The sequence below is a fragment of the Lissotriton vulgaris genome, chromosome 1_1 (genome assembly GCF_964263255.1).
Source record: "Lissotriton vulgaris chromosome 1_1, aLisVul1.2, whole genome shotgun sequence".
Lineage (NCBI taxonomy): Eukaryota > Metazoa > Chordata > Amphibia > Caudata > Salamandridae > Lissotriton > Lissotriton vulgaris.
The window spans coordinates 2,132,107,487-2,132,117,676 of NC_141685.1; positions in this window are offsets into that span (position 1 = coordinate 2,132,107,487).

Genomic DNA, 10,190 nt, shown 5'->3' on the forward strand with positions numbered 1-10,190 from the left:
GTCCATCACTACCCTGACAGTCAGACTGGAAAACCTCGAAGTAGGCCTAAAGAAAACTCTTAAAAACCAATCTGGTCATACGAAAAGGGAATTATACATAATATAGGGGTTCCTGATACATTACTGCAGTCTGGAAGTGTGCTAATGTTCCAGTTCCTTCTTCAGGGAAAAATTAAACCTGTTTTCCTTTATGGTACAGAGCCATACACTACTTAGGAAGCAGAGCAAAACTGACTAATGTAATATAGAAATTAGGTCACCATATACAAGAGTCACAGATCTATAATGTTATCCTTACATCCAATCAGGATACATAAATCTAGGGCTGCCTTTTCCTTAAGGGAAGTGGGCAGTAACGTAACTAACAGCAGGTGACACACTATGATCCTGTGTATCTCTTTTATTTATCTTGAATACTATTTATAGCCAAATTGACATACACTTGTGAAGTGTTGTCTGTGTCGTGCACAGTATGAAAATATCATATCTGTGAAATTTAGCAAATCAACCCAACTGTTGTGCAGCGATACGCATCGTCATGTATATCCCTTCACAACACAGGTAAACTTGTAATAGTATCAAAAGCAGCAACATAAAACAAAAACATGCATAAAATAAAAAAACGCACAAAACGTCAAGCCATCAGATATACTGGCTGTATATCAAGCACAAAAAGCATAGACAAAACAATAGCATATGTGAATGAGCGGTGACACACAACACCATGTCATGTACTTTATGCACTGTGAACCTGAAGACCAAAACCCAATATTCGGGCCTGCTTAATTTGTCAGGTTTAAAATCCTTACCCTCCTTTTGACAGTAGATTACCAGGCAGTGGAAATCTGCTCTCGAATAAAACCTATTGTTGCTTCTGACACACAGAACCAGCAAGAACAATTCATGATAGGACCAAATACACAAACATAAAAAAACACAAACATTTCTTTCCAAAGGAGTTACGCAAAAACACATCTCGTTTCAACCAACCAAACTTACGTGTCTTGTCAGCCTTAAAATCACCCAGAACAATCCATGAATGATCTGTGGGCAGAAGCAAAAAAAAATACACAACACACAAAAGAGAAACATTTCTCATAACAAACAAATATCAATTATAAATTTCAATCAGAAGACAAAACATGATACAGATTAACAAACACAAAAATAAATTTCCATTATGTAACTGTTACCATCTTATCAGTCAGCTTGCAACATTAAGCCACCTTAATTGTAACTTTCTAAAAGTAGAATTGTTTCACTGACACTCCATATTAATTTGGCACCTACAATTTCCACTGTGAAAAATAATTATTAATTGGCAAATCGTTCTCACTTAGGCATGTAGCCTTCAAAATTTTAGTAAAGGGCTTTGTCTTATTTTCTGTCTAAGACTTAATGCAATACTTCGTTTTCTGTCAAATAAAAGCAACTAGCAGACATTTTTTTTTCAGAGCAGAGACACAAATGTATCAGTTCTGCAGAGCATTTAGCATGATGTTGGGCTTTCAAATAAACCCTCTTTTCATATTTTCCCTTTGGAATTAAGTTCTTTAATTTTATTGATGTTCTTATGGAAAAACCAGAAACCCCACCTTTTAGAGGCCCTTTAGCAAGGTCATTCTGCACTTCACGGAAACAAGGCCCTAATTTAAAAGGTCACAAATGTCAACATGACAGCCTCCTTCCATTGTTTACAGGGAAACTAAAGATAGCACCTCAGCGCGACTTGAGCCAGCCTCTGCAGCTCTCCTAGCCCCCACCTTCTACTCACTCTGAGGCTGTCAAAGACAAAAGACCTTCCTAATGTCTCCTAACCTGCAATAATTCACTCTATTTTGAAAAATAATTTCTACTTTTTAGGCGCTAAAAAATGATCTCTATTCCCAGATTATTAAACAACATTTACTGTGAATAATGCACAAAACCTAATGACACACATACCAGTTTTTAGAACAAATGCTTGTTGCAATGGTACTCATTTCATCAACCTTAAATGGATCTCACTGGGCCATTTAAAAGCAAACCCAAATGGGGACAACCTGCAAATTTGTATTGTACCTAAATGTATGCATTTACTGAAGCCTAAAGCATTTTAAAGCTATTAAAAATGGCAAGAATGCTGTTTTAAATGGTCTGTTTTACCCAAATTCGACTTTGATATTAGGGGCACTTAAAAATAAATATCCTATAATTGTGTTACATATTAATCATCCTCAGAATGTTCTTTACAAATTGCAGAGATTGGACATTAGACATATCCCATGTAAATCCTTAGAAAAATGAGTTTTTTACGCCTGCGCTAAGTAAAAATTCCATATGGTGATGTCCTCATTATGCAGGACAGCACAACTTAAATTAAATTATAATGCTAGGAGGTCACAGTATGAGCATTAAGCTTCATGAATAGTAAAAAACGAATTTTGTAGCACTTATTTTTAATAATTATTTTTCATAATTAATAATTATTTTTAATAAACCCAATCATTTTTGATAATTACACATATAAGAGCAAGCTGCACCCCTTGCCTATCATTTTTAGACGCATTTATTTATAAGCCTAAACACCGAAGCCTAACTTGAAACATGACAAAATGTTTGCACCACTTTTTTTTTCTCTTTCTAAAAAGGACAATTTTATTTAGCAACAGACCCAAGAATATGCTTACAAAAATGCTTAAAGAGAGAAAACCCTTAATTGAAATGCCTTCCTGTAATACAAAATAATGAACCTTAGTTTTGGAACCTTTTGAAAACAAAATTCTGAAATGCAAAGATTCACCTGTGTTTAACTGAGGGCAAAGTCCTGGCTAAGTAAATACTCCTGTTTATTTAGCTTGTCTCTCAGCATTGCAACATGAGCACAATGGCAGTCTTTTACAAACGAAAACACATCAATGCATGTTCTATAATATGTGTCTGAGTTCAGCAAAAATGTACTTCAGCTGAAGTGTTTGCCTGGAAATTTCTAATAGAATGTATGTAAGTAAAAAATGCTATAAGTTTGTTTTTCTACAAAACACACCATTCGTTTTTGGGGGCCTTTTTATTCCTCGTGAATGTGAATGTTTAACTTTATTTTTTAAGCATTTAGACATTTTGCTTAATAGACTGAAAACATAAAAAAAACACAAACACACAGTTGAGCTCATTTCAGACATAACCAAAAATGGGTCAAACACTCAGGACACACAATACGGCGCGCCATGCATTTCGTGAATAGGGCCATCGCTATTCACCTACAGAAGTTGCACTAATGAGAAAACCACATAGACATTTAAACACATATTTAACCCACAAATCAATACTCCGGACAGAAACAAAGGACAGTCCACAGACTGTACTTGAACCAAACCATTTGCAAATACTAGTTGTAAGTCATATTTACAAGAAACGCTTTTCAATAGTGTTCCAAAAGATTGCAAAAACAGCCCAACAGACTGATGTATGTCCAAGAAGCGAAAATACACTCAATTCACTAGCTTTGGCTAGCAGAACACCAAAACATTGTTCTGCATATCTTCATTCACAAAATAAAAAATAAATATCCTATAATTGTGTTACATATTAATCATCCTCAGAATGTTCTTTACAAATTGCAGAGATTGGACATTAGACATATCCCATGTAAATCCTTAGAAAAATGAGTTTCTTACGCCTGCGCTAAGTAAAAATTCCATATGGTAATGTCCTCATTATGCAGGACAGCACAACTTAAATTAAATTATAATGCTAGGAGGTCACAGTATGAGCATTAAGCTTCATGAATAGTAAAAAACGAATTTTGTAGCACTTATTTTTAATAATTATTTTTAATAATTAATAATTATTTTTAATAAACCCAATCATTTTTGATAATTACACATATAAGAGCAAGCTGCACCCCTTGCCTATCATTTTTAGATGCATTTATTTATAAGCCTAAACACCGAAGCCTAACTTGAAACATGACAAAATGTTTGCACCACTTTTTTTTCTCTTTCTAAAAAGGACAATTATATTTAGCAACAGACCCAAGAATATGCTTACAAAAATGCTTAAAGAGAGAAAACCCTTAATTGAAATGCCTTCCTGTAATACAAAATAATGAACCTTAGTTTTGGAACCTTTTGAAAACAAAATTCTGAAATGCAAAGATTCACCTGTGTTTAACTGAGGGCAAAGTCCTGGCTAAGTAAATACTCCTGTTTATTTAGCTTGTCTCTCAGCATTGCAACATGAGCACAATGGCAGTCTTTTACAAACGAAAACACATCAATGCATGTTCTATAATATGTGTCTGAGTTCAGCAAAAATGTACTTCAGCTGAAGTGTTTGCCTGGAAATTTCTAATAGAATGTATGTAAGTAAAAAATGCTATAAGTTTGTTTTTCTACAAAACACACCATTCGTTTTTGGGGGCTTTTTTATTCCTCGTGAATGTGAATGTTTAACTTTATTTTTTAAGCATTTAGACATTTTGCTTAATAGACTGAAAACATTAAAAAAACACAAACACACAGTTGAGCTCATTTCAGACATAACCAAAAAAGGGTCAAACACTCAGGACACACAATACGGAGCGCCATGCAGTTCGTGAATAGCGCCATCGCTATTCACCTACAGAAGTTGCACTAATGAGAAAACCACATAGACATTTAAACACTTATTTAACCCACAAATCAATACTCCGGACAGAAACAAAGGACAGTCCACAGACTGTACTTGAACCAAACCATTTGCAAATACTAGTTGTAAGTCATATTTACAAGAAACGCTTTTCAATAGTGTTCTAAAAGATTGCAAAAACAGCCCAACAGACTGATGTATGTCCAAGAAGCGAAAATACACTCAATTCACTAGCTTTGGCTAGCAGAACACCAAAAAATTGTTCTGCATATCTTCATTCACAAAATTGTGCAGAACAAAGGGTCCTTGTTTGTATTTTTGTCATATTTTAATTCCTTGGGGATACAAAATCACCAAGGAAGAAATATGTTTTTAAATCTAAACCTATTTAGATATTCCCTCTAGGAGAGCCGGCTAATTTACTTCACATCATACTATGGTACCTTTCAAAAAAGCAACACATTCTATGATGTGAGCTTGAAAACAGGCATGCCAAAAATATTTGCAGAATATGCAAATATTATAATCAAAGTAGTGCTTAAGGTACTTTTCGTACGTGCACCGTTCAACAAAACCAAACAGAGAAAAATCTCCTCAATACCTGCCTACACAAATTGCAATTTGCATATCCAAAATCCAAACATATACAAAGTTGACCAACACAAATTCCAAAATTCCAAAGCTACAGTCCCAAATTTGCTAAGACCAGGCATCTTATAGCTCACTACTCTAGCTTCAAACTTCAAGGGGTTATCAAAAACGATATACTCGTAAATATATGAGCCCCTCGGCTTTGGTAATTGCAATAACCAAATCAAAACCAAGAAACCAACCCCTCGGCTTTGGTAATTGAATTAACCAAATCAAAACCAAGAAACCAAACAAAATCGTGGGAGCGACCCACTTGTACTTCTTACTCTTACTAATCAAAAGGTTATCCAAATTCTAACTGTCAAGTTCTACATGACCTAACGGTCTTTTTTAGAATACTCACGCCAAAAAGGTTCTCAGTCAGGAGTGACATCATGTGGAGGATCAAAATCAGGAAGATCAGAAATATACTGGGCTGCAGAGACAAAGAATCTCCAGAAACCCTGTGCACAGAGTAACTTCTTAGTAGAATCCTGTTCTGTCCTCCTCAGTAGATTTCAGTCTTCTGACAAGATCACTCCCACAGATAGTCACTTCTCTGATGAAGCCCACCTTGGCCGCGCCATTTGAAGAACTGAAATCTTCATTCTCAGGGGTCTCACTAATGCTAAGAAGAACTTGACACAGAAGCTGGAATATAAAAGGAACATTCTTATTAAACTCAAATGAGTGAGGCTACGTCACACAGAAGCCTTAGCAACTGAATGAGGCAGTCTGAGGAGTACAGAGAACAGACGCCTTATATAGGATTAGGGTTACAAAACTCAGCATCCGGCCCACCATTAATTATTCAGAAAAGCCCAACATTCCTTCTTACACAAGCCGGACAAACCCATAATAAAAGGACCACAACCCATATCATACGCAGACCATAAAAGAAGGAACAGAAACAGATAAGAAGCAGGATAAGGGGTGTGTGTGTGCATACCAAACTTTACAATCTCCTGTGCTCTGATCCTTAATCTTGATCAGATACTGGGCAAGGAACTGGCCTAACAAGGTCAGCTTCAGGCAACAGGGTCAGTTCACTCAGGTCATCCAAAAGTCAGCTAACATGTACTTGTTCGGCCGCAGTCATTGGCCTATGTGAGGGCAACCACAAAATGGCTACCATGCACAAAATGGAACCCAAGGGTTCAGAACGAAATCCCTAAATACGTAGTGAATCCATCGGTCTAACATGGCGAAAACACTCGTACTTGCCGCACTCACTAGTTACGGTTCGCTACTATCAAATTCGTAACAAAACCATGACATTTATAAAACTGGTTCAGAATTCACGGAACCTCAGGGGCAGGAAAAGTGACGGGGCAGGAGCAGTGACGGGGCAGGAGCAGTGACGGGGCAGGAGCGGTGACGGGGCAGGAGCGGTGACGGGGCAGGAGCGGTGACGGGGCAGGAGCGGTGACGGGGCAGGAGCGGTGACAGGGCAGGAGCGGTGACGGGGCAGGAGCGGTGACTGGGCAGGAGCGGTGACGGGGCAGGAGCGGTGACGGGCAGGAGAGGTGACGGGGCAGGAGAGGTGACGGGGCAGGAGAGGTGACGGGCAAGAGAAGTGATGGGGCAAGAGAAGTGACGGGGAAGAAGAAGTGATGGGGCAGGAGCGGTGAATGGGTAGGAGCGGTGAATGGGTAGGAGCGGTGACGGGGCAGGAGCGGTGATGGGGCAGGAGAGGTGACGGGGCAGTAGAGGTGATGGGGCAGGAGAGGTGATGGGGCAGGAGAGGTGATGGGGCAGGAGAGGTGACGGGGCAGGAGAGGTGACGGGGCAAGAGAAGTGACGGGGCAGGAGAAGTGACGGGGCAGGAGCAGGAGCGGTGAATGGGTAGGAGCGGTGAATGGGTAGGAGCGGTGACGGGGCAGGAGTGATGACGGGGCAGGAGTGGTGACGGGCAGTAGCAGTGACGGGGCAGGAGCGGTGACGGGGCAGGAGCAGTGACGGGGCAGGAGCTGTGACGGGGCAGGAGCTGTGACGGGACTGGAGCACTGACGGGACAGGAGCAATGACGGGACAGGAGCAATGACGGGACAGGAGCAATGACGGGACAGGAGCGGTGACGGGGCAGGAGTGGCAACAGGAAAGGAGAGGCAATGGGGCAGGAGCGGTGATGGCGCAGGAGGGGTGATGGGGCAGGAGCAGTGACGGGGCAGGAGCAGTGACGGGGCAGGAGCAGTGATAGGGCAGGAGAGGCAACAGGAAAGGAGAGGTAACGGGCAGGAGCGGTGATGGGGCAGGAGCAGTGATGGGGCAGGAGCAGTGACAGGGCACAAGAGGCAACAGGAAAGGAGAGGTGACGGGGCAGGAGCGGTGATGGGGCAGGAGCGGTTATGGGGCAGGGGCAGTTATTGGGCAAGGAGCAGTGATGGGGCAGGAGCAGTGATGGGGACGGGGCAGTGATGGGGCAGGGGCAGTGATGGGGCAGGGGCAGTGATTGGGCAGGGGCAGTGATGGGGCAGGGGCAGTGATGGGGCAGGAGCAGTGATGGGGACGGAGTAGTGATGGGGCAGGGGCAGTGATGGGGCAGGGGCAGTGATGGGGCAGGGGCAGTGATGGGGCAGGGGCAGTGATGGGGCAGTGATGGGGCAGGGGCAGTGATGGGGCAGGGGCAGTGATGGGGCAGGGCAGTGATGGGGCAGGGGCAGTTATTGGGGCAGGGGCAGTTATTGGGGCAGGGGCAGTTATTGGGGCAGGAGCAGTGATGGGGCAGGAGCAGTGATGGGGCAGGAGCAGTGATGGGGACGGAGTAGTGATGGGGCAGGGGCAGTGATGGGGCAGGGGCAGTGATGGGGCAGGGGCAGTGATGGGGCAGGGGCAGTGATGGGGCAGGGGCAGTGATGGGGCATGGGCAGTGATGGGGCAGTGATGGGGCAGGAGCAGCGACGGACAGGAGAGGCAACAGGAAAGGAGAGGTGACGGGGCAGGAGAGGTGACGGGGCAGGAGCGGTGACGGGGCAGGAGCGGTGATGGGCAGGGGAAGTGATGGGGCAGGAGCAGTGATTGGGACGGAGTATTGATGGGGCAGGAGCAGTGATGGGACGGAGAGGTGACTGGGCAGGAGAGGTGACCGGGCAGGAGAGGTGACCGGGCAGGAGAGGTGACGGGCAGGAGTGGTGACCGGGCAGCGGAAATGACAGGGAATGAGCGGTGACGGGGTAGGAGAAGTGACTTGTACTTATGTTCCTTTCCTATTTATTTATATACTATTGCATGACATCCACTGATGTGTCTGCAAAGCGTACCTGTTGCCCTGAAATTTTGTCCTGAATTTTGACCTCGCCCTAAATTTTTGTCCTGAAATTTTACACTCGCCATCCTGAATTTGTGCCCATGCCATTGTTACTGCTTATATTTTGCACACTTTACATAAAGCTGTATTCCCTAGGAGTATTTGCTTTTTCCTGAATTAAACTTCAAATAAACATATATATCCATTGTTTGAATTAAATAACTTTATAAGCTGTAACTGGTCAGTGAAATGCTAAACATACAAAAAATTGATATGTTTTGCGGTCTCTAGCCACACCCCTGACTCCGCCTACTGATCCAATCTTTGGTTATTCCCGTCCCCTGATTCTCCACCCACAGTTCCCCTACTTTTTATTCTCCCCTTCGACTACTGGCAAAGATCAATGTATGTCAGTGGGGAGGGTGGTGGGAGTTAAAGCACAATCATCACCATTAAGTGGGACCTTTACCCCAGTCCTTTAGCTACAACAATTGCAAGCTTAGAAACGGGTTAAATATCAGTGTAATGTGCTACAAACATGTGCAAACACTTGCTATCAGCACAGTTCCAGAATAAACTCTAGAAGTGCAGCTACAAGCACGTGTGAAGAATGAACAAGGAGACCAGAACTGCAAACTTCCTGTTTGAAGCCCATTAATCGCAGGCAGTTCACGTTGTCTTTCTCTCGGACTCGGTTCCAAATAGGAAGGATACGGGTATCCTGGAAGATTTGGTGAAATGAGGTAAAACAGCAGAATTTGTAGCTGTGTCCACTCATGTGAGTCCCTCTGGAGCTTCGCCACGATTTACCCTGAAGTATGTGCCCCACTGCCCTCCATTCTGTTCCCACTGCACCCCATTCTGTTCCCACTGCCCTCCATTCTGTTTCCACATCCCTCCATTCTGTTCCCACTGCCCTACATTCTGTTCCCACATCCCTCCATTCTGTTCACGCTGCACTCAAACTTTTGGGCATGAAGAGTTTTTTTCTTCCCGAGCCAACAGAACATGTTAATCTTTCCACAGAGGCAAGCAAACTGAGGCAAAAAGACAGACAGACAGACATAGCACACAGAGACAGGACGCTGATGGAAAGAGCACCAGAAACCTGCACTCTTTTCCTGCATGCCCTCCTTTACAAACGCAGCATCAGAAACCTGCACTCTATTCTTGCATGCCCTCCATTTACGAACGAAGCACCAGAAACCTGCACTCTTTTCCTGCATGCCCTCCTTTACAAACGCAGCATCAGAAACCTGCACTCTATTCTTGCATGCCCTCCATTTACAAACGAAGCACCAGAAACCTGCACTCTTTTCCTGCATGCCCTCCATTTACCATGTAATGCCAGAAACCGGTCCCCGGAAGCTTGTTTCCTTCCCAGTGAAAGAATTGGCTTGGTAGTTTGGTTTGCCCTGTTCCCATGATGCACTGGGACAGGGACAGACTAATTTGCATGTAGCCAGATTCTGAGCTGGGATGGTGCAGTGAGCTAAAAAACGGTGATGGATGAAGCCCTGATCTGTTGACTGGGTAGGAGTATTCTGCTTAATTCAGAAACTTTGTCCATCACCACCCCCTTTTCTGAATCGTTTTGTCCACCATAAGCGTGGAAGGGTATACTCAGATGTGAGTCCCTTGCTCATTGCACCATCAGGATTCAAGCAAGCCGGGCCGATGACGGCTGTAATGCCAGAAACCGGTC